Genomic DNA, 24,984 nt, shown 5'->3' on the forward strand with positions numbered 1-24,984 from the left:
GGCTGCAATGATCTTGGGTAACTGAGTTGCGACTTCCCAGAAGCATGGATCCATGTACAACAGGCAGTGTTGGCTGCAGCACAGACACCTCCTTGCTCAGCTAGAGTAATCAAGGGCTATTCTGTTTCCAAGATCTCCTTTGGTCAGAGAGTCTGAAGATCTTCTCTGGGCATTTAAGGCCTTAGTGCTGTGATCTGCAATGTTTCCAAGAGTCAAGGAGGGGTTTCTGATCGTATTCCCAGTTGTATCTATTCCTTACAAGGAAAATACAATTCTGTCAAAGGTAGTGAACACTGAATCAGGGAAAGTATTGTGATAGGTTCATTCTAGAATGGTTAGGGACACAGTTAGGTCATCTACGAGGCATTGCCCAGCGGTACGCTAGCAGTCTAAGCATTTTTTGGCCCAGGGAGAATGATAGCCACCACAGACAGGGAGAATGACAGCCACCACAGACAGGGAGAATGACAGCCACCACAGACAGGGAGAATGACAGCCACCACAGACAGGGATAAATCCTAGCACAATTAGCTAGGTTTTCTCCTAGTCTGAAATAAAAAGCTGCCTTAAATTCCAAAGGTTACGCACCTTAGCAATGGTCTGGGAGATACAGATGGTGGCATTACTTTTCCGGGCCCGAGCCAGAGTAAAGAAGAGAAAGAATAGAAAGGGCTCCTGTTTAGCGAAAGGAGAGTGTCTTGATCCAACGTTGTGGGTAGAAACAGTTCACATTGATGTCGGTTACTTCTCTTCCTAGGTAATTTGATTTAAAGGTCTCTGGTGTTTGTGCAGGACAAGGTGTCAGGTGGGGTCTTCTTCAGTTGTGAGACGTATTTCATTAAATTTATCCCATAGTATCTCATGATTTAAATGTGATGGAAAGTTATGTATATTTCATTTCAACACATATGAAAAGCACACACAACAGTGAGTATCACTCAATGAACTAGTACAAAGCGGAAGCCTCGTGCAGAGGCAGCCTGTTGCCTGGGGACCCCCCCTGCTGCCGCTCCCCATGACCCCCGCCTCTCCTCCCAAAGAAAAGTATTGTCTTGACTTTCATGGCATTTTAGTATTTTATGCATGTGTTTAGCATTCTACCTCCTAAGCATGCATCCTTAAATGCCTATTTTTTGGGGGGTGAACTTCTCATGAAAGGAACAGACATATAATGCACATTATTTTGTATCTGGCTCCTTTGCTCAAAATCATGTTCCTGTGATACATCCTTTAAAACTGTATTTCATTCATTTTCCTTCCTTTGTAGTAATCTGTTTAATGACCATGTGGCAATTGATCTGTTCTGCTCCTTTGCCTTCATTTTTGTGTAGGTATAATCTACGTACAATAAAGTGCAAACTTTCAAGCATACTGCTTAATGAGACATGTTCAGAATAGATATAGAATTTTTTTGGTACCCTGGATGGCTCTGTCCTGCCAATTCTCCAGCTGATACCCACCAGTGGAACCACTATTCTGACTTTTGTCATTTGGAGTACTTTTGCCTGTTTTAAAACTTCACATAAATGAAATTATGTACACAAATTTTTGTTTTTAAATATTGTACACCTTCATGACCTGATTAGTCCCCAAAGACCTCACTTTCTATACCATCACATAGGTGATTAGGGCTTCAACATATCAATTTGGGGAGAACATGGACCTTCAATTCGTAACAGTGGTATATACACTCAATGGAATGTTATTTAAATTTTAAATAATTAAAATTTCCAAAATTTAAAACTTTTTGGGAAGTTCTAAAATTTAAACCAAAAAATTTTCAAGAATAAATATAGTATAAATAGCATCCATTATACTCTTTACCCAGATTCACCTTAACATTTTATCCCATTTTCAATCTCATTTGTGTACTCGGTCTCTCTATCTCTCTCATCTATTTAATACCTCATCTGAATCATTTAGGGTATATTGCACACAACATGGCCCTTTACCCTTAAATACTCCAGTGCTTCTAAGGACAAAAATGTCTCATATAGCTGTTGTAGTTATCAACTTCAGTAAGATTAACATTGATATAATACTTTCATCTCTACTGTTTGTATTCCAATTTTGTCAAATTGAGAAGCAATTTAACAACTTTGAAAAGAAATGGTAAAGTGTTGTTGTTGCCTGAGTGATGTCACACTTTAGGGACATCACAACAGTTAAAGGCAAAGGCCTTGGAACCAGACAACTGGGGCTTGATCCAGCTTTTGCACCCATCAGCAAAGTGACCTCTTCATGCCTCAGTTTCTACAACAGTAAAATGGAGATACTTTTGGAGATACTTTTAGGGATACATAGCTGAAAACATTTACAGATGAGTTACAAGGTTTTGCTTGAAAATAATCCTGATTTTTTGGGGGGTGGAGGAGGAAGGGTATTGTTAGAAGTATAGATGAAACAAGATTGGCCATGAGTTTATCATTGTTGAAAATGGATGGTATGTATATTATTATGTTATTGGTGGAAGTGGGGTTTTGCAGTATTGCAAGAAAAAGCATTTCCTGAGACTTGCACTGGAGGATGAAGCTCTGTGTTAGACTTCATTCATGATATAAAATTAAGGAGGCTCCCCTTCTGACCTCCCAATGTCCCATCTCTATCTGTCCCACCATGGAAATGGCTCAATCTCATCCTCAGCAAGGCCAAGACAAAAGCCAGTGTCCGGAGTTTCCGCTCCATATTAAAGTCCAGTCCAGCTCAATATCCTGTTAGCTTAGTGTGTGTTCCCAGCTCTAGTCCATTGTTGTGTTGTGGTATTCGGGTTCCCTCCTGGAGCCTGCAGAGGGAGTCACATGGCCATGGACCACGTGGCTGCTAAGACCACATGTCTGTGGAGTGAGGACGCATAGAGTGCACGAGGTAGGGGGTGGGGTGGGGGAGGCAAGTGCAGGTCCCCAGACACAGAGAGAGAGCACGCTCTCCTTTTGGAGCCTACACCATCTGCTGTGGGCCCTGGTAGCTGCTAGACTCGTGGTTGTGTGCTCTCAGCTAAAAGAGAGCGCCCAAACGGGGCGAGTGCATCACCGGGTTGTGGGGGCGGTGTGGAGAGAGAGAAAGTGAGTTTCTTTGTTCCCCTAGGACTGTATTAGTTTGGGCTTGAGACAGACCAGGTGCTTTTTCAAAATGACTTATCTACTTCACAAGATTTTGCAGGCTTTGGATGGGTCCATACCCCCTAGCTGGACTGACAGATCTCTATGGTCCAGAACCCCTACATCTGCCAACAATCTGGTACCAAAGGGGGGAAGGGAAGTGTTACAGGTAATTTCCTTGGCAGGGCACAATGCTGTGGCCCCTTGAAGTGTGGAAAGCTGTAGCTTTTTGGTGAAGCACATAGTCTCATGCTTCCCATTTTATTAAGCTCAACGTTTACTGCGCTTTGCTTCTTTTCCTAGCTAAATACTGACAGTAACATTCATATCTACTTTTGTGTGTGCTTAAAGTCTTCCACAGTAAAAAAATTTTCAAAGGTGAAAAAGAAAATAAAATAAAAATGGGGAGGGATGGAGACAATTAATTACTAATTATATGCCTTAAAAGGTTGTAAGGGAGAGAGATTAAACGAATTACTTTAAATGAAACCTAAGTAAAGCTTTTAGAACAGTGCCTGGCCTGTGGTCAATGTGTGTTTGTTACTACTTTTTTTGTTTTTGTTTTTTTAAGTCCAGAAGTAGCTCAGACAAGTTACCACCAGGTGGCAAAGTCTCCCAGTTCTGTAAAGAGCCAAGTGCAGATAATAATTATCTCTGAGTTTGAATTCTGTTCTACCACTTCGTAGTTGACATTTACTATCTCTGAGCCTTATTTTATACATTTCTAAAGTGAGGACAGCAACAGTATAAATTTCTGAGTTGTTAGGATGATTCAGAGACAACGATATAATGATGTCTGGGTCCAGTGTTCCTCTTATTTCCTGTGGGGATTCTCCCACCTGCCCAAGAAATTGTGAAAAGCCTGAGTGGCTAGAGAGAGGAAGCTTCCTTGCCTAGCCTCTCCTCATGCAAACCTATTACATGTCAGCCCTCCACCCACTAGATGGCGCAGTCTTCCTAGAAGACGGAAAAACTATTAGAAATCCAGCTTGCTTGAGATGTGATTAAGATTTGAGCTTTGTGAATCAGACCCAAATTAGAATTCCTGTTCTGTTACCTATAACCTACATTACCTTATTTGTCTGCTTCTGTTTCCTCCTCTATAAAATGAGTATCTCCCTTTATAAAATGAAGTCACCCAGGGCTGCTCAATTGGTTGGAGTGTTTTCCCGTACACCAAAATGTTGTGGGTTCGATTCTGGTTAGGGCACATACCTGGGTTGTGGGTTTGATCTCTAGTCTGGGTGCATGTGGGAGGCAACTGATCAATGTTTGTTTCTCACATCAATGCTTCTCTCTATCTTAATCTCTTTCCCTCCCATCCCTTCTCTCTAAAAATCAGTGAGCATGTCCTCAGGTGAGAATTTAAAAAAGCACTGTGAATTCTCATAGAAACACCATGAGATGGATATAGAAATGATCTCCATATTATAGGAGAGGGAACTGAGCTTAGACAGAAGTTACTTGTTGAAAGTCACAAAGCTGAACATGGTAACTCGGTGATTTAAATCCAGGTAGGCTCTTTTCGGAATCTATACCACTAACTCTTATGCTAGACTGGTAGCTCTTTTCGGAATCTATACCACTAACTCTTATGCTAGACTGGACTCCCTCACCCTCTTAAACTATGGTATATCCCCAGACTTCAAGTGTCTTCTGGGCCTGAAGTCTCTGAACAATCAGAAGACTTCCATCCTGACTACCTTTTGAACAGGAAGGGACGATTCAAGGACAAACTAACTGAGCAAACCGGGGCTCATGCACGTGGCACCTTGATGCATGACCCGGAAATTAGTGTTGAGGGAAATAGGTTTTTATTTATAGGGTTCCAACTTTGGTAGGGGGAGTGCTGGGAGCACTCCTGCTCAGAACCTTGTTCTCCCACGAAGCCTGGCACTTCCCTTACTCCCCACCAGGCATAAAACAAAAGCATGCCCCAAACCAGAAGTCCCCCATATCCTTATCTGGTCTTAAGCCAGCCATGAAAACAGACCTTGATCCTTTCAGGAATGTGCACTTGTGGGTTTCAGAGTTGCCATCCTCTCGCAGCAGCTCTCTCCTTCAGGATCTGGAGTATGTTATTCTGAGCCACCATGTGGTAGTCCAGGAAAACATGTGCCATGTTACACTGGATCATGGTGGAGTCCAGGAAGGCACACATCCCAAGAGAGTGTTTCCTCTGTATGTCTTTCAGAGAAGCAGAAGTCAGCATTTCCTGTTCACAGCTCCGCATTCCAGGCATTGCCCATGAATCCATGCTTGGTTAGACAGGTTCCCACAACTCCCAGCACCATCCACTTTTCTGGATCCCTGCACAGCCCCATCAGCTTTCTTTTTTCACCCTTTCCTCAGCCTACATGGCTGTCTCCCCACACTTTTGGCCCTCATGGCGGAGTTCTCAGAGAAGCACATGTAGTTTCTCTCTCACTACACACAGCATGGGAGAATCCTGACTCCCAGCCAGCATGGCTTCTACCTCATGGCTCCCCTCCTCATGGTTGCCGCCTACTCTCACAGCCCTCATAGAGGGCCAGCTCTCTTTTCTCTTCCTGCCCTTATTTTATTAATTTCTAGAGAGAGGGGAAGGGAAGGAGAAAGAGAGGGAGAGAAACATCGATGGGTTGCTTCTTGTATGACCCCTACTGGGGAAACGCCTGGCAACCTAGACATGTGCCCTGACTGGGAATCGAAATGTCAGCCTTTCATTTCTCAGGCTAGTGCTCAATCCACTGAGCCACACCAGCCAGGGCCACCCTAACCCTTATTTTAAATGCTGACCCAGAACTTTTTATGTGACCTTATATCTGTCCCTTCCTACAAGGAGCTACTTTTGCCAGTTTCCTATACGTGTGTGTGTGTGTGTGTGTGTTGTGTAAATATATATATTTAACCTTCTTTCATCTGCCATCTTGAGTTGGGGCAAGAGTGCCTTGTGACACAGGAGCCTACACCTCCCTGCCTCTTGTGCAGGTATAAGCTCCCCCTGCTATGTTATGAGTCACTAAATATTCTGAAAGTAACAGTAAGCCTTTTGTATGGGATGGTAGCACAGTTATCAGCTATCATTATGAAAACTCTCTTAACCCCAGTATCATCCCCTTTGCCCATCTCCCAACCATGGGCTGTGGGGAATATGTTTTGTTATTTTCAGGGACCCCACCTCCCACTCTGCACCCCATTACAAAAGTTCTCCTTCCCTTTGATCATGAAGATCAGGACAGCACTGTAGGGTAGTGGTCTTCTACGTTGAATGTCCACCAAATTCTGGGGGCCTCGTTGAGATATAGATTGTTGGGCCCACCCTCAGAGTTCCTGATCTCGTAAGTCTGGAGTGGGAGCTCAAGGATTTGCGATTTTAACAAGTTTCAAGTGATGCTCAAGCTGCTGAATGGGTGCTGCACTTTGAGAATAACTGAACTACATATGGCAGAGCAAAAAGATTGAAGGAAACTGGGATCCTTATGAAAACATGGAGGGGATCCACCTGCCATCTTAGACAACCTGACCACTTCTGGAAGGTCACAAAGAGAAAAAGAACTTTCTTTTTTCTTTAAACCACTGTATTGGGATCTGTAGGTTACAGCAGTGGGCCTTTACTTGTACATTAATGAATACAAACATTTCCCAGGCTTTCTTCCTGGAGAAGCCCTGATGGACACTATTGGTTCCACCGGTCATTAGTAACTTGAAAAACACCTGTCACTAAGTCCAGCTCTGTTGATTGCCCTCAGGGGTTTAGAGCTCTGATGACTGTGGCTGACAGGCAGGCTTTTGAGGCTGAGTCCAAAGAGTGAATGGCTGGGCAGTTGGGAAGATTGTTCACTGCACACGAACAGAACAGCTACTGCAGTCTTGCTCACACTTCTGACAAGTCATGCACCTTAGTGCAAGGCTGCCTCCAACCCCAGGAAAACACTTCAAACTTTGCACAGTGAGCAATGGATCTGCCCAGATGAGATCCCTTTTCTAATTCATCCAGCCAGTGGGAGTGCCTTTTTCTCATCACACAAAGGCACCTGCCTGTCCTGAATTCAGATTCAAGAACCAAGGTTGTCAAGGTTTCTTGTGTTATGAACAACCTCCATTGAATTCCTAAGAATTGAAGCATCACTCTAATGTGGGCTTACTTTAAGGGAGTTATCCAAAGAGACCCTGATTCTGGTAAGTAGTGGCCTGTGGTTGATTGAGGCAAATCCTCCAAACCCCCCTCAGGCTGAACAAGGATAGCACAGTGGAGAAGTAACTTCCAGAGACGAGGATTTGCAGCAACAAGGGGGGTTGTTAAAGAGAGTCAGTCATTCCACTGCCGAGATGTTGGCAGCTAGAATACTTTCATCTCCAAGCAGCAGAATTGTTGGGGAAGGTTTCCTCATGAGTGCAGACTTCTGACCCCAGCTTGGCTGCATAAGACTGGGCCTTGGGCCTGGACACTTCTTTACCAAGAGACAAGGATTCCTCACAGCCTGTGCTGGGCTTATGGCCCTGTGAGAGAATCTTTTCCTGTTTTAGACTCAGTGAGTACCCTCTTGTTCTGCTGAAATGCATGTGTCAATGGTCTTCATGCAAGCCCCCAGATTTCTTTTTCTTTTCTTTTCTTTTCTTTCTCTTTTACAATTCTATAATACATCATCTATATATTACAGATTTTTTAATTTCAGGCCCCATGGGGAAGGGATCCATGTCCTTCCAATGCAGCACAAAGTAGTGTGCGTGTGGTGACCTGGCCAGCTCAGCTGTGAAGTGGATCCTCCAGTCCAGGGGCGGATGCATTGCAAAGAGCTGGATCTTCCGCACTTTCTCACCTCTCTCGCTCTCAATAAAGGCTGTAACCACTTGAGTCTGCTGTGCATGTTGTCTGTCCGCAGCAACCTTGAATCATCTACTGGCCTCTTCCCTGGGTGGCATTTATTTACCTTTTAATCTCAGTTGTCCAACTTTGTCTCAGGGAACAGCAAAACAAGAATCTTGGATCAACAGTGGATTTAATACTAAAGATATTTAATTACCTTACAAAGCAGCAAGTCAGGAAGTAAGCAGTACCAGAGCTTATTCAAAAACTCCATAAGGCAACAAGAAACCAAACTTACTTCATTCTGTTGCTCCGTGATCTTATTTGCTGACTTTTAGGCTTTAGGCTCATTGTCTTATGCTCACAGGCAGCTGCTGCTGCTCCAGGCATCATGCCCTTGTATGACCTTCTCCAAAGACAGAAAGCAGAGGGCAGCTTGCACTTTAAGAGAACTTACCTCACATTCTGCTCTCTTTTTATTAAGGGATAATAATAATATTTTTAGAATACCATATTTGCATGTCTCATTGACTAAATAAAACTTTGACACGTGGGCACCCCTAGCCACAAGGAATGCTGGGAAAGTGAGTATTTCCAGACTTTTTTTTTTGTGGGACACAAACCCTTACAGTCTGAAGACAGGGAATGGGAAATGTCTGTAGTGTAGGCAATCAACAAACTCTGCCATAGGTGTATAGACAGTGGTTTAAATGGTCACTCTCTGTAAATTTTGGACATCTGACTGACAGCTCACTGTGTCATACACCTTACACCTTACTCAGAGTTCCTTGATTAGACACTGGCATAAGAATTAGACTTTATTTTGGGGAGGAGGATGAATGAAGTTTTGGTGGTTTGTGGGAGGGTTACTTTTGCGTTGAGAGGGGGCATTTTCAAGCTGCATGTAGGAGCAAGTAAGTCTTGATTTTGGTCTTTTAAAATGTGGGCTAGGACCAAGGAAGCTACTGTTTATTGTCATCAGAGCATGTGTTCACTTTCTCCCTTACCTGATAATACCTTGATTTGGAGAACTTTCCCAACAGCTGGTCCTGGTTAGGCTGTCAGTCACACTGTCTTTCCCTCCCACCATCCTCAAGGGTGAGCAAATGGCTCTGGCCGCTACCGTCATAAACTCATGGTGATTGAACCAAAGACAGACATGTGACCCAGGCAGAGCCAATACGAGTCTTTCCTGAGTTGCTGTAAAACTAAGGCTGTCAATGACCATCTTTCCTGCTAAAAGATGTCACTGATGCAGAAAGAAGCCGTTAACACAGCGGTAGTGGGGATAGGGGACAGGTGTAAAGGAGGAAGAGGGAGAGAGACAGAGAGTTACTAAAGCCAGATACACTCATGGAACACCCAACTCTGGGAGCTAATAAATACTGCCCCCTTTTTCTCTTGTAGCTTTCTTAACTGGTTTGAGGGGACTTTCTGCTATTTGCAACTGAAAGGGAAACAGTACTTTTGTGTTATTATCAGCCTTCACCACAAACATCCAAAATCCATGGCAGCAGGAACTTTAGTTCCTGATTAATTTTAGAACAGTGCCTGAAACAAATAGCTCAATCAATATTTGTTGACCTATTAACAAATAAATAAACCCTGCATATTGAGCCTCCATGACCAAAACCATGCTGTGTCGGTCACAGCCAGCTGGCCACCGAGAATTTTATTCCCAAATAAGGTCACATTTTGAGACACTGGGGCTAAGACTCTGACGCCTGAATTTTGAGGGCGGGACATAAGTGGACCTTTAACCCAGCCAGTCATTTCATCTTACTATTATCTTGGGCTTAATTTAATAATCATGTTATCTCTGCTTCAGGATTGGGTTTTAAGATCTCTCTACTCTCTGGACCAAATCACAGTTCCCCTAAGAAGAGGTCTGACTCAGGCTGCCTGTGGGGTCTGCCAGAGGCACCCCCAGCATTCTGACCAATCAGTGTGGGCCCAGTTCTGTCCAAATGAGAACTAGCTGGGTCCAGGATGGCACGTGGGCCGGATAAAAGGGACAGATTCTATCTTTTTAGAGATATACAGCATTCGCCCACTTATTTCCTCTCCTTCCCTTGAAACCAGAAAAAAGTGTTGACTGTATTCTCCCATATCTATTCTTCCCACCAAATGATTTCTTTCCCACTCTGGATTTTGCATGTTGTCTGTCCCCAGCACATGCATTCTGGATTTTGGAAACTGAAAAGCAAAGAAATGGCTTCCCTTTTCTCTGTTTTTTTTTTTTTGCTGTGTTATCCCTTCCACAAAGCAGCAATTACAAAGTATGCTTATTGGCCCAATGGACAAAGAGCTAAAGACACAGAAAGAAACAAAAATCTTGGTTACTGTTTATCTTAGTCAGAGTTCTGGTGGGAAAGGAGTGGCACCCTCCAGCTAGAAATTGAGAAGAGTTTAATAAAGAAACCGTTTCAAAGATGAAAACAGGATTGAGAAAAAGCAACAAGAGGTGGAAGACCTCAGGGATGGTAGTAGTAGGGAGCTGTTTATACACCTACCCTTGAAGTCCCAAGGGTTGCGTGTGAAAGAGAGAGGCTGTATGGAGAAGGTCATGGTGGCATGTGAAAGAGAGGGGATGGCCCTGGACAGGATGGCTCAGTTTGGAGTGTTGCCCCATACACCAAAGGGTTGGGGGTTCGATTCCTGATCTGGGCATATACCTGGGTTGCGGGTTCCATATCTAGTTGGGGCATGTATGGGACATGGTTGATGTTTGTCTCTCATGTTGATGTTTCTCTCTCTTTTTCTCCCTCTTTCTTGTTCTAATCTCAATAAACATATTTTTAAAAATTAAAAAAAGGGAAAAGAGGAGCTGTATGCAGAAGGTCATGGTTGCATGTGAAAGAGAGGCGGCTGTACGGAGAAGGTCAGCGGGCAGGAGCTGCAGCCATTGTTGAAGGATGAAGCCAGCCCTTGACAACCGTCAGGGAAAGGATTACCCAACTGCATTAGTTTGCTATTGCTCCTATAACAAAATACCACCGACTGGTACAGGCTTGCACAACAGAAACATATTCTCACAGTTCTGAGAGCTAGAAGTCCAAGATCAAGGTGTTGGGCATGTTTGGTTTCTTCGGAGGCCTCTCTTCTCAGCCTGCAGATGGCAGTCTTCTCACTGTGTCCCCATGTGGTCTTTCCTTTGTGGACACGTGTCCCTGGTGCCTCTGTGTGTGCAAACATCTCTTCTTTTAAGGACACCAGTTAGATTGGATTAGGGCCCACCACAATGGCCTCATTTTCACTTAATCACCTCTTTAAAGGTCTCATTCTCCTAATACAGTCACATTCTGAGAGACAGGGCTTTAATGCTTCCACATGCGAATCCACCTCATGGTACCGAATCTTCCTCTCCTTCTTCCTCCTCCTCTCTAATTTTCTGCTGTGGTTCCATACTAACTGAACCCAACTGGAATCTGAGACCATCTACACAGGCCAGCCTCCCAGAGCCCAGTGCAGGCAGAGAGGGGTTTCCGAAGGCAAATGGAAGACACCTCGCCTGTGGTCCACCCACCGTGTTTCTCACCTCCACACATCGTTGCCACTTTACAAAGAAAAGTTACCTCTTACCAGATTTCCTCTCCCACCATCAAAAAGGTGAGTATTGGGGTTCTAACCTCAAATGGTTTCTTCAGAACAGTGATTCTCACATGCAAAACTGAGGTGGCTATGTAGGAACACCTTTTCCTTCCTGAAGCCCCCAGTTCTCCAGGTTACGTGGGCAAGCTGGGACACCAGCCACTACTCAGTCATCCAAAGGGACCCTTCCTTCCCAATGTGGCATGCCCCCATATTCCCTCTTCTTCCCAGGATCTGGGGGCCCCATGCACCTTTCCCCTGAGCTATGATAAGCCTTTAATGGAGCAGCAATCACCCATTTGGGAGGTGGGAACTGTCTTTGTTCAGGTGATGACAATGAACTGGCCAACCACGCTGCCCCTATGCACACACTCTCCTTCCTCCTCAGTGTATTACCCATTCCCTAGCCCTCAAATGTCTGATGTGAAAAGGATATGGGTGCTCATTGACCTCACACCCTTTTATTGGTTCCCTTCTGCCTTCCCAAATTCCTGGTGGGCAATGGGGTGAAGGATCTGCATCCTCGTGGAGTCATGTATATTACTATCCACTAATCCCATCCACAGTGAATTTTTGAAAGTGTAGCTCGATCATGTCACTCCTTGCTTAAAGCCTGCTGTGGCTCCCTGTCATCCTTAGGGTGACATCCACTTTTCAGACTGACACTGAGTACTTTCATCTCCAGACCTCAGCCCCTTGTCCCACGTCTTCTCCACATGATGTCTCTTTTCTAGGTCACCTGTGGTCCTCACCAGACCCTGAATGTATCATCCATTTTCATGGCTGCTGGTCTTTCCTCCTGTTGATTTCTTCTGGAATGTAGAGCCAGGCTGCTAATTTTCCCATCTCTTGTAAGATTTACAACTGGGGGGTTATCTGCTATTCTGAGGTTGTTGAGGCTCTACTCATTTAAGATCAGGAGAGATATTCCAATTTTGGGGCATCAGACAGAGAGTTCCTCAGAGGTCACTTTAGCCATGGCCCCTGGCTCCACAGTCTGCTGTCAATCCATGGAGCATTAATGCCAGTTCCTATGAGACCCCCATTTATGGTAGTTCCCTTCCTTCAGTGGACCCTCCTGTGAGTGTATTAGAAGAGGAAGGAAGAAGAATGGACACAGTGAGCATAGGAGGGAGAACCCAAAACACCTGGAATTTATTTATAAGACATTGTGTATTGATTCTTACATGTTTAAACTTCAGCCACCTTCAAAGTACTCTCCATTTGAAGCAATACACCTATTGAGATGGTTTTTCCACTGCTCAAACAGTTTTTTTAATGCATCAATTTTGGTGCCTTCAGTGCTTCTGCTGTTTTTTGTTTACCTCTTCCATGTCAGCAAAACGTTTCCCTCTGAGGATTTTTTTTTAATCTGGGGAAACAAACAAACAAACAAACAAACAAACCAAAGTTGCTGGGGGTGAGATCAAATGAATAGGGAAATTGGGGCACAGGGATCATACTATTTTTGGTCAAACAACTGAACAAACTGCTGAACACTCAGTGCATTGTGGGTGGGTGTGCTTGTAGATCACCCATCATGAAATGGGCAAACACGTTGAAAGAGTCTTCAAAAAAAAAAAAATTCACTGAAGCCAAACGCAGCCTCTCATAACAATGCCAGCTGGTACACTGATGCAGATGGGCTCCTAGAACACTCACCTAGTCGGGGGAGCCTGTACTGCAAGGGGCCTGCCCTCCAGAAGATAATTCTGTTTTTTTGCGGGGGAGGGCGGTTTGTATCCTAGAAATGTTACATATATCACCTCACTTAATCTTTTCAACAACACCAGGTATCATTATTCCCATTTCATAGATGAGGAAACAAACTCAGAGAGATAAGGTGGTTTCCCCAAGTTCCTGACACTCCTGAATTAGGGTAAGTAACACTAGCTGCTCTAACAAACAGGCTCCAAAAGCCCTTTGACTTAGGTCAATAAAAGTTTGTTTTTCACTTATATAAAGTCTAATTAGGTGTACCTAGTTGGTGAATGGGCTTTCATGTGATCACTCAAAGACCCAGGTTTCTTCCATCTAGGCTCCATCCTCTAGATTCATAAAATACTTGCTAATCAGCCAGCAACTGGGAGGAAAGAGATAATAAAAATTGCATGTGGGAGATTTGTGTGAGGCAGGGGGCACCCAGGAACTGGCAGAGAACACTACCTCTGCTTAATTCGCATGAGCCAGAACTGGGTCACACGACCACACCTCACTTCAAGGGAGGCGGGGAAGCCTCTAGCTGCGGACCTGGGAGGAGAAGAGAAGTTGGGTATTGGTATCTATTAGCAACCTCCGCCTCAACCACAAAGGAGAACCTTATAGAGGGATATGTTGACCAAGATCAGTCAAGCAAAGTAGTACAGGAGCTCAGACCCTTCCTTTCCTTAAGGAATGAACCAATAGCTGCAATATTTTGGTGGACAACACAGCAGAGACCAGGAGGCCTTAGGTAATGCTGAACAGGGTGCAGCTTATGGTCTGACCTCAGGGCTTACTTCCAAAAGGAATTCCTCTGGAGATTAAGGGCTTGTTGTCACTGGTGCATTTTTGCCCTTAGAGGCAGGTTCAAATGAGGCTTGTGCTCCAGAATGTCAACTGAGAAGATGCCCCCGGCTTTTATCCCTTTCTGTATTCCTTTGCTGGGTGAACTTGATGTAAATCTCTGAGCCAAAAATCCTGCCTCCCTCCAGATATGTTACATTATAGTTCCAAGTAAAGGTGGTATTACAAGCATCCAACACCTGTGCAATAAGAACAGACACCTGATACCTGGCAGGAGGAGGCGGGAAGGCCCCTTGCTGAGCTCTGTGTTAACCTTTCAGGTGCTGGATTCTGAGGAGGTCTGGGGGTGCTGGGTTGGGCCAGAGTCCTGTGGGAGCAGTATGGGGAAACCCTCAGGGCAGGAGGGGCTACTGACCAACCGGACAGGGAAGTACTGACGTATGGTACCATTATTACAGCCATGCCAGTCTTGGACCCAGGATCCTAAAGTGCTGAAGTTCATAGTTTAAGGACTCCACAGCTCTGTGCATCATTGTAGCGACAGCAGGGAAGAGCATGGACTTAAAAATCACAGAGAGTTACCTTTGATTCTGCTCCCACCAGTTCTATCAGACCTTTTAGTCACTGTTTTGTCATGTGTAAAATGAAATAATGCCTGTAACACATGAGCATAAGATTAGCACAGAGTAAATAATCAATACTTGGGAATTGTTGCTGGGTTATTTGTGAGGAAAAATAGCGTTATGATTGAGAGCTGGAATTCTGAAGTTAGAGAGACCCTGTTCAAGTCACAGGTTTGCTGCCTACGAGCTGTGTGACCTTGGGAAAGACCTTTGGCCTCTGAGTCTGATTCTCTCACATACCTCTTCCTCTCTTGGTCACTCAGTTCCAGCTGCACTGGCTCCCTTGATGTTCCTGAACACACCAGGCCCACCCAGCTCAGAGCCTTTGCGCTGGCCGGTTTTCTGCTTTGAATGCTTTTCTTGCTATATCCAAATGGCTCCCACCTGTACACCCTCGAGGTCTTTGCTCAAATACACTCTTTCTCAGGGAGGCCCCCCTTCTCTCAAGCATTTCCTTTGCCCCCTCCTTACTTTATTTTTTATTTTTTGGGGGGGCTCTGCCTTCTTTAATGTAAAGAAATAATCAACGTGATATTCAGGAGTTCCTTTTTTGTCTTTTTAAAAATTCCTTCTTTTTAATTTTTCAAATGCATTTGTCTCCGTTTACGCACCACCACTCTCCCCTGCCCCATCCACTACCACCTTCAACCCTTCCCCACTTCGGCTTCGTCCGTGGGTCCTTCACACCTGTTCTTTGATCTGACCCTTCCCCTCCCTCCTGTCCCCATGGATTTCTTCTTTCTTTCAATGTTGCTGGTCATATTTTCCTTGCCTGCTTGCTTTGCTGATGAGGTTCCACTTATAAGTGAGATTGATCATATGGCATTTGTCTTTCACGGTCTGGCTTATTTCACTTAGCATAATGCTCTCCAGGTCCATCCCTGCTGTTGTGAAGGGTAGTAGCTCTTTCTTTCTTTCTGCTGCATACTCTTCCACTGTGTAAATGTACCATTGTTTTCTGATCCACTCATTTACTAATGGGCTCTTAGGTTGATTCCAGCACTTGGCTATTGTAAATTGTGCTGCTATGAACATTGGCTTGCATAGGTTCTTTTGAGTTGGTGTTTTGGGGTTTTTAGGGTATAATCCCAGCAGTGGAATCACTGGGTCAAAAGACAGTTCAATTTTTAGCTTTTTGAGGAAATTCCAAGCTGTTTTCCACAGTGGCTGCACCAGTCTGCATTCCCACCAACTGTGCACTAGGGTTCCTTTTTCTCCATAACCTCGCTAGCATATGTTTTTGGTTGATTTGTTTATGATGACCAGTGTGAAGTTGTATCTCACTGCGGTTTTAATTTGCATTTCTCTGATGGCTGTGATGATGAGCATCCTTTCATGTGTCTCTGGGCCCTGTGTATGTCCTCCTTGGAGAAGTGTCTGTTCAGTTCCTTTGCCCATTATTTAATTGGATTGTTGTTTTCCTGGAGTGGAGTCATGTGAGTTCTTTGTATATTTTGGAGATCAAACCCCTGTCTGAGGTATCATTGACAAATATATTTTCCCATGTGGTTGGTTTGCTTTTCATTTTGCTGATGTTTTCTTTAGCCATGCAGAAGTTTCTTATTTTGATGAGGTCCCACTTGTTGATTCTTTCCTTTATGTCCCTTGCTCTAGGGGACATATAGGTGAAAATGTTGCTGTGTGGGATATCTGAGAGTTTCCTGCCTATGCTCTCTTCTAGAACTTTTATGGTGTCGCGACTTACATTTAAGTCTTTTATCCATCTTGAGTTTATTTTTGTGTATGGTGTCAGTTGGTGGTCAGATTTCAGTTTTTTGCATGTAGCTGTCCAGCTCTCCCAACACCATTTGTTGAAGAGGCTATTTTGACTCCAATTTATGCTTCCACCCCCTTTGTCAAATATTAATGGACCATAGAGACATGGGTTTATTTCTGGGCTTTCTATTCTGTTCCACTGATCTATGTGTCTGTTCTTGTGTCAGTACCAAACTTTTTTGATTACACTGGACTTGTAATATAGTTTGATGTCAGGTATTATGATCCCTCCTGCTTTGTTTTTCTTTCTCAAAATTGCTGCAGCTCTTTGGGGTAATTTATGCTTCCATATAAATTTTTCAAATGTCTGTTCTATGTATGTGAAATACATCATTGGCATTTTAAAAGAGATTGTGTTGACTCTATAAATTGCTTTGGGTAATATGGACATTTTGATGATGTTAATTCTTCCAATCCATGAATACAGTATATACTTCCACTTATTTGTGTTTTCTTTGATTTCTTTATTCAGTGTTGTATAGGTTTCTGCATACAGGTCTTTTACCTCCTTGGTTAAGTTTATTCTTAGGTACTTTATTTTTCTTGTTGCTATAGCAAATGGTATTTTTTTGCTGATTTCTGATTCTGATATTTCATTGCTGGTGTACAAAAATGCCCTCTATTTCTGAATATTGACTTTGTATCCTGCTGTTTTGCCAAATTCACTTATTAGGTCAAGTATTTTTTTTGGTGGAGTTGATAGGGTTTTCTATGTACACTATCATGTCATCTGCAAACAATGACAGTTTTACTTCCTCTTTTCCAATTTGGATGCCTTTTATTTCTTTTTCTTGAATGACCACTGTGGCCAGGAATTCCAATACTATGTTGAATAGAAGTGAAAGCAGACATCCTTGTCGTGTCCCTAGTCTTAGTGGGAAAGTTTTTAGTTTTTGTCCATTGAATATGATGTTGGCTGTAGGTTTTTCACATATGGCCTTTATTATGTTGAGGTATGCTCCCTTTATTCCCACTTTGCTGAGTGTTTTTATCATAAATGGGCGCTGCACCTTATCGAATGCTTTTTCCACATCTATTGAGATGATCATGTGGTTTTTGTCTTACCTTTTGTTTATGTGATGTATTACATTTATTGATTTATGTATATTGAACCATCCTTGCATCCCACTTGATCATGATGGATGATCTTTTTATTGTATTGCTGGATGTGGTTTGCCAATATTTTGTTGAGGATTTTGACATCTATGTTCATCAGCAATATTGGCCTGTAGTGTTCTTTGTAGTTTCTTTATCTGGTTTTGGGATTAGGATGATGCTAGCCTCATATAAAGAGTTTGGGAGCCTTCCTTCTTCTTGGACTTTTTAGAATAGTCTGAGAAGGACAGAAGTTAGCTCTTCTTTAAAGGTTTTGTAAAATTCTCTGGTGAGATTGCCCAGTTCAGGGCTTTTGTGTGCTGGGAGTTTTTTGATTACTGCTTCAATTTCCCCAGCTGTTATTGGTCTGTTCAGGCTTTCTGCTTCCTCTTCATTCAGTGTCAGAAGATTATACTTTTCTATAAATTTGCCCATTTCATCAAGGTTTTCAAATTTCTTGGCATATAATTGCTCATAGTATTTTCTTACATTCTTTTTATTTCTGTGGTATCAGTTGTTCTTTCTCCTCTTTCATTTCTGATATTATTTATTTGGGTCCTCTCTCTTTTTTTTCTTGATTAGTCTGCCTAAAGACTTGTCGATTTGGTTTATCTTTTCAATGAAGCAGCTCCTGGATTTGTTGATCCTTTGTATTGTTCTTTTAGTCTCTATGTCATTCAATTCTGCTCATATCTTGTATATTTCCTTCATTCTACTTGCTCTGGGATTTATTTGTTGTTGTGTCTCCAGTTCTTGAAGTTGTAGGGTTATGTCATTTATTTGAAATGTTTCTATCTTTTTTAGGTAGGTCTGTGTTGCTATGAACTTCCCTCTCAGGACTGCCTTTGCAGTGTCCCATAGGTTTTGGACTGTTGTGTGTCCATTTTCATTTGTTCCCAGAAACTTTTTGATTTCTTCTCTTATCTCATTATTGACCCATTCATTGTTTAATAGTGTGCTATTCAGTCTCCATGGGTTTGAAAGTTGTTGAAGTTTTTCCTTGAGGTTGGTTTCCAGATTCAAGCCCTTTGGTCTGACAAAATTCTTGTAATGGTTTCAATGTTCCTGAATGTGTTTGGCTTGTTTTGTGTCCTATCATGTGGTCTATTTTTGAAAAAGATCCATGTGCATTTGAAAAGAATGTGTATTTTGCTTCTTTGGGATGAAAGGAGCTATATATGTCAGTTAAGTCCATTTGATCTAATGCATCATTCAGTCCCATAATTTCATTGTTGATGTTTTGTTTGGAAGATCTATCCATTTTTGACAGTGGGGTGTTAAAATCCCCTACTATCAGTGTGTTGCTGTCTATATCTTTCTTGAAGTCCTCCAAGACTTTCCTCATATATTTGGGTGCTCCTATGTTGGGTGCATATACATTTACAATGTTTATGTCTTCTTCATTTGAGTATTGTAAACTGTCCCTCTGGGTCTCTTTTTATGGCTTTTGTCTTGAAATCTAATTTGTCTGATATAAGTATTGTTAACCCTGCTTTTTTTTCCTGTCCATTTGCTTGGAGTATTTTTTTTCCATTCCTTTACTTTCCAACTTGTCACTTTCAGTTGGTGTAAGTCCTTTGAGTCTCTTGTAGGCAGCATATGTGTGGGTCATGTTTTCTTATCCATTCAGCTATCCTGTGTCTTTTGATTGGGGCATTTAGTCTATTTACATTTAGAGTTATTATTGACAGGTACTTATTCATTTTTCCCCTTTTGTACCTGTGATCCCCTCTTTCTCACTCTTTTTCTTCATCTTCTTAAGGCAATCCTTTTACCATGTCTTGCAGTGCTGGTTTGGTGGAGGTGTATTCTTTTAGTCTTCTTTTGTCTGGGGAACTCCTTGCTTCACCTTCTATTTTAACTGAGAGCCTTGCTGGGTAGAGCAGTCTTGGCTGCAGGCCCTTACTTTTCATGACTTGAAATATTTCTTGCAATTTCCTCCTGGCTTGTAGTGTTGCTGTTGAGAAGTCAGCTGCTAGCCGTATCGGGGCTCCCTTATATGTTACTTCCTGTTTCTCCCTTGTTTGCTTTAGGATTCTCCATTTGTCTTTGATATTTGTCATTATAATGATGATGTGTCTTGGACTGGGCTTCATTGGGTTCCTCTTGAAAGGGACCCTCTGTGCTTCCTGGACTTGTGTGACTTTTTCTCTCCTCCAATTATGGAAGTTTTCCATCATTACTTTTTCAAACAGATTCTCTATCCCTTGCTCCTCTTCTCCTCCTTCTGGTAGCCCTATTATATGGATATTATTACAGTCATCCTGCATTTTTCTAAATGCCTCTTTATTATTTTTGAGTCTTTTTTCCATTTCTTGCTCTTTCTGGGAGTTTTTTTCTACCTTGTCATCCAGTTCGCTGATTTGGTCCTCTGCTTCATCTAGCCTGCTTTTGATTCCTTCTACTGTGTTCTTCAGTTCAGAAATTGTATTCTTCATTTCCTCTTGTCTCTTATTCATAGTTTATATGTCCTTTTTCATGTTGATATAGTTTGCAGTAAGTTCCTCGTAGTTTCCCTGTAGTTTTTCATAGTTTTCTCTGAGCTCACTGAGCTCATTGAGCTTCCTTAGAACCATTGTTTTGAATTCAGTATCTGATAGTTTACTTGCCTCTGTTTCATTTACTTCTCTTTGTGAGGATTCCTCCTTTCCTCTCAGTTGGGGAGTATTTCTTTTCCTTCCCATTATTTGCGAGACTCTTCTTCTTTTTTCCTTCTGCTTCTTAAATTGATCTCTCTTGATTTCCTGACTTTGTGGATTGAACTTCTATGGTAGTAGGTAGGTCTTTTTTTTCCTCTTCTTTCTAGGTCTGCCTCTGATGATGTCAGTTGTTGACTATGACCTTAGGCCACCTGTTTGAGACTTCCAGGAATCTACTGTCTGTGTCCTTCTCCTACAATTGTTAATCTAGTCACTCTGCCCTCAGCTGTTAGGTTTAGACACCACAGGGCAGGGCAGTGCCTCCTGAGGGTGGGACTATTGTGTCCTTACAGGCTGCTGTCAGTCAGGGGAGTGGTCTGCCTGAGCAAAATGGAGACTGCAGAATGGGGAAGGAGTCAGTCCCAGGAACCCCCTGGCTACTCCCTCAGTCCTCTCCCCAACACCTCTGTCTCCAATCTCTCATCAAGAGTCTCTAGGAAGCTCTGTGTCCCCTTTAGCCAGAGATCTACTATCTCTGTTGGCCACTCTTCACTCAGCAACCAGGCCTGAGTGCAAATCCTGGACAGAGTGTTCTGAGTGCAGGGCTATTGTTCCCCTTAAGCCTGAGTGAGATGGAAGCTGCAGAGTGGGAGGTGAGTCATCACCAGGGCCCCTCTGGCCACTGTCTCAGTTCTCTCCCCAAAGCTTTCCTCACCAATCTTTCCTCAGGCTCCAGCCCACTCTGCTCCCACCTCTGCCCAGGGGCCAAGGAAGGGGCCTGCCACTGCATATCTTTGCATTGGCCCTTTAAACATCTCTTTGTGCCTCCAGCTGCCTGTCTCTGGCAGAGAGCACCACTATGCTTTTCGCAGTTGTCTTTTGTTTGTGGGTTCTTTTGGGTTCAGATGTTGTAGTCTAGAGGTCCCCACTTATGACTCAGACCCTGTTCTTCTTGGGGGGATCCAACTGGCCATTTCAATATTCTTCTGGTGCTGGCGCCTGTGGGCATCCAGCCTACCCTCTCGAGCCTCCACCACACTTCTCACCCGTTAGGATGTGCAAAAGCCAATTCCACTGTCTGTCTGAGGCTTCAAGGCTCCTCTCTCATTATCATCCCATTGTTTTCCAGGTGATTTCTCCACAATTTAGTTGCAACTCCAGTTTGGTCCTGGGAGGAGGTCAGTGTGACTTCCACTCACTCCATCATATTCCCTATCCTGCTTCTGCTTCTTAAATTGATCTGTATTGGTTTCCTGAGTTTGTGGTGTGAACCTCTATGGTAGAAGACTGCTTTTCTTCCTTCCTTCCTTCCTTCCTTCCTTCCTTCCTTCCTTCCTTCCTTCCTTCCTTCCTTTCTTCCTTCCTTCCTTCTCTCTCTCTCTCTCTCTCTCTTTCCTTCCTTCCTTCCTTCTTTCTTTCTTTCTTTCTTTCTTTCTTTCTTTCTTTCTTTCTTTCTTTCTTTCTTTCTTCTTTCTTTCTTTTCTCTCTTTCTTTTCTTTCTGGATCTGCCTCTGATCTCAGGGTCTCATGGAGGACAGCATCCATGTATCACACCCAGGCCCTGTCCCCCATGCAGGGCCATTTCTCTGACCCCACCACTTGGTCAGTTTCTTGCTGTATGAATTCTGGTCCATTCACAAAAGAGTAGGAAAAAGATAGTTCTGACCATGAGAAGGCTTACTATCTTGGGCACCTACCACCACCTTCAACTTCTCATACTTTAAGCTCGGAATTGCATTAACAGCAGCCACCCCTTCACCCTCTCCCACTAGCAATGTGTTTTGAGTTCTTGGTCCTTGTATCCAGCTTTGCAACATCAGGTTGAGAAGAGAAAGGGCTGGTCCTGACCTGTAACCTGTGGCTACTTCAGGAGGATCAGGAGTCCATACCTGGGGGAGGTGCTGGTTGTCTCCATCCTGGCAGAAAAGATGTTGAGAACAGAATTGATCAAATTCTTTTTGCTGAATTCTGCGTGGGGATTCCCTTGTTCCTACATTCAGAAATAAGGAATGTCTGAAAGAGAGAAGGGCCAAGAGAGACCATCTATCCAGACCAGGGTTGGGAGGCATGTGCCACTTCTTATTCCGCTTCCACCCTCTTAGTCTTTGCCCATGGCAGCCATCACCAATCAATCCCAGAACTCTTTGGCACTAAATCTCAGAATCCCTCTGAGACCCCCTTATCAAATGGAGAAAGCTGAGGTGTGAGATGAAGTATATTTATAGTTCCAGACCTAGACCAAAGACTCCCCTATTAGTACAACAATGTTTTGATAGAAGACCTGAGACCGAGATGTGTGGAGAAAATTGTACATGGTCACACAGTAAACTGAAAGGCAGAGTAATGAATTTGGGACCCAAGTCTCTTGAATCCCACCCAAGGATGCTCTAAGATCCTCAGGCCCCACAGATACCATATCAGATCTTGCTCCAAGTCTCACTTGCTGCATGCGAAGGAGAAAGCCATCAATGAAGTCCCAGTGTGAATCACGTCCAGAGAGACCTCAGCTCTCTTGCCATTCAGGACACAGCAAACACCTTCTGCTTCTCAGGGACCTCAAACACTTGATTGTGTGGACCAGGAGGGTTTCTGTGCAGAGCAGGGAAAAGACCATATATCTTGGGGGAGAAAGGGGACCTGGAGAGAAAGTGCGTTGGCACCTACCATTCCCTTGGCCTTAAATACTGTCCACTGTCCTCCCTTCCCCTTTTGCTGGTTTGCTCCTGTTCATCACTTAGGTCTCAAGCTGGATGTAATCTCCTCTAGAAAGCCTTCCTGACCTCCCCGACCTCCCTGCCTCTGTGCTGCTGGGGCTTCCCAAGGTCATGTTCTGAGAAGTGCTGGGCTCGGACTAGTCTGTGCTTGATCCATGCATGCATGTACACACACACACCACACCCTTGACCCTGGCTCTCACCACGCATCTTCTCTAACTGCTCCTCCAGGCAGCCCACCTCCTCCTGGCTCTGCTCTTCCAGAGTCCCTTGCCCAGTACTATGTCCCAGACTGTGTCCAGGGCAAATCTCTTCCTAGTTCTTCAGCACTTGCCCTAGCTGAAGGCAATGCCTGCAGGGAGAGACCCAGGGTTAAAGAGCAGGTAGAATGCTCCACCTTGGCTGACCACTGACTAGGAACTACAGCAGTGGGAGGAGTGAGGTGGAAGTGGGATGAGAAAGGCTGTCTGCAGGTACCTGAGGCTGGAGACTCACTGGGTCTGGAGCACAAACTGTGAGGTCAGTAGGTCAGCAGCAGACAGCAGGGTTCAGGGCTTGAGGATCAGGTGAGCCAGGACTGTGTCCTGAGGGCAATGGGAAACCCCAGAGGGGATTTAGGAAAATGAAGGACACAGCTGAGTGTTAGATATGTTTTTCTAATATACCTCCCTTTGAGGTTTTCAATGTAAAAATACATTTTATTTTTAAATATATTTTATTGATTATGCTGTTACAGTAGTCCGAATTATTTATTCCCTTTGCCTCCCTCACCTGGTACCCCGCTTCCTTCCAGCAATTCCGCACCCCCTTGGTTCATGTCCATGGGTCATAAGTCTAAGTTCTTTGGCTTCTCCCTTTCTTATACTATTCTTAACATTCCCCTGTCTATTTTCATCCCTACCAATTATGCTTCTTGATCCTTGAACCATTTCCCTTCCCCCTTCTCTCCCTTCCCCTTCCTAGCTGATAACCCTCCAAATGACCCCTATACCTATGATTCTGTTCCTGTTCTGGTTGTTTGCTTAGTTTGTTTTTCTTTTTTAGATTTAGTTTTTTAAAACTATACTTTATTAATTATGTTATTACAGTTGTCCCATTTTTATCTCCCCTTTATTCTCCTCTGCCCTGCACCACCCCTCCCACTGGCATTCCCCCTTTAGTTCCTGTCCATGGGTCATACATATTAGTTCTTTGGCTTCTCCATTTCCTATACTATTCTTAACCTCCCCCTGCCTATTTTGTACCTACCATTTATGCTTCTTATTCCCTGTACCTTTTCTCTTATTCTTCCCCCTCTACCTCCCTTCTGATAACCCTCTGTGTGATCTCCATTTCTGTGATTCTGTTCCTGTTCTAGTTGTTTGCTTAGTTTGTTTTTGTTTTTGTTTTTTTAAGGTTCAGTTATTGATAGTTTAAGTTTTTTGTCATTTTACTGTTCATAATTTTGATCTTATTTTTTCTTAGACAAGTCCCTTTAACATTTCATGTAATAAGGGCTTGATGATGATGAACTCCTTTAACTAGACCTTATCTGGGAAGCACTTTATCTGCCCTTCCATTCTAAATGGTAGCTCTGCTGGATAGAGTAATCTTGGATGTAGGTCCTTGCCTTTCATGACTTTGGACACTTCTTTCCAGTCCCTTCTTGCCTCTAAGGTTTCTTTTGAGAAATGAGCTAATAGTCTTACGGGAACTCCTTTGTAGAGAACTGTCTCCTTTTCTCTTGCTGCTCTTAAGATTCTCTCCTTATCTTTAATCTTGGGTAGTATAGTTATGATGTGTCTTGGTGTGTTTCTCCTTGGGTCCAACTTCTTTGGGAGTTTCTGACCTTCCTGGACTTCCTGGAAGTCTATTTCCTTGACCAGATTGGGAAAGTTCTCCTTCATTATTTTTTCAAATACATTTTCAATTTCTTGTTCTTCCTCTTCTCCTTCTGGCACTCCTATCATTCAGATATTGGAACGTTTAATATTGTCCCAGAGGTTCCGAAGCCTTTCCTCATTTTCTTGAATTTTTGTTTCTTCATTCTGTCCTGGTTGAATGTTTATTTCTTCCTTTGGCTCCAAATTGTTGATTTAAGTCCCAGTTCCCATCCATTCACTCTTGGTTCCCTGTATGTTTTTCCTTAATTCACTTAATTCACATAGCCTTCAT

At 43.4% G+C, this 24,984-nt stretch overlaps 1 long non-coding RNA gene across 1 annotated transcript; it reads right to left on the bottom strand.

The window, feature by feature from the left end:
• Positions 1-22,013: 22,013 nt before the first annotated feature.
• LOC129076629 (uncharacterized) lies at positions 22,014-23,399 on the bottom strand. Its single transcript, XR_008529754.1, has 3 exons — positions 23,308-23,399; positions 22,557-22,705; positions 22,014-22,106 (listed from the first exon to the last, which is right to left on the bottom strand). It is a non-coding gene; the product is annotated as an uncharacterized LOC129076629 (long non-coding RNA).
• Positions 23,400-24,984: the final 1,585 nt, after the last annotated feature.

The sequence above is a fragment of the Pteronotus mesoamericanus genome, unplaced genomic scaffold (assembly GCF_021234165.1).
Source record: "Pteronotus mesoamericanus isolate MK-2021 breed Mesoamerican mustached bat unplaced genomic scaffold, CSHL_Meso_final contig_639, whole genome shotgun sequence".
Classification (NCBI taxonomy): domain Eukaryota; kingdom Metazoa; phylum Chordata; class Mammalia; order Chiroptera; family Mormoopidae; genus Pteronotus; species Pteronotus mesoamericanus.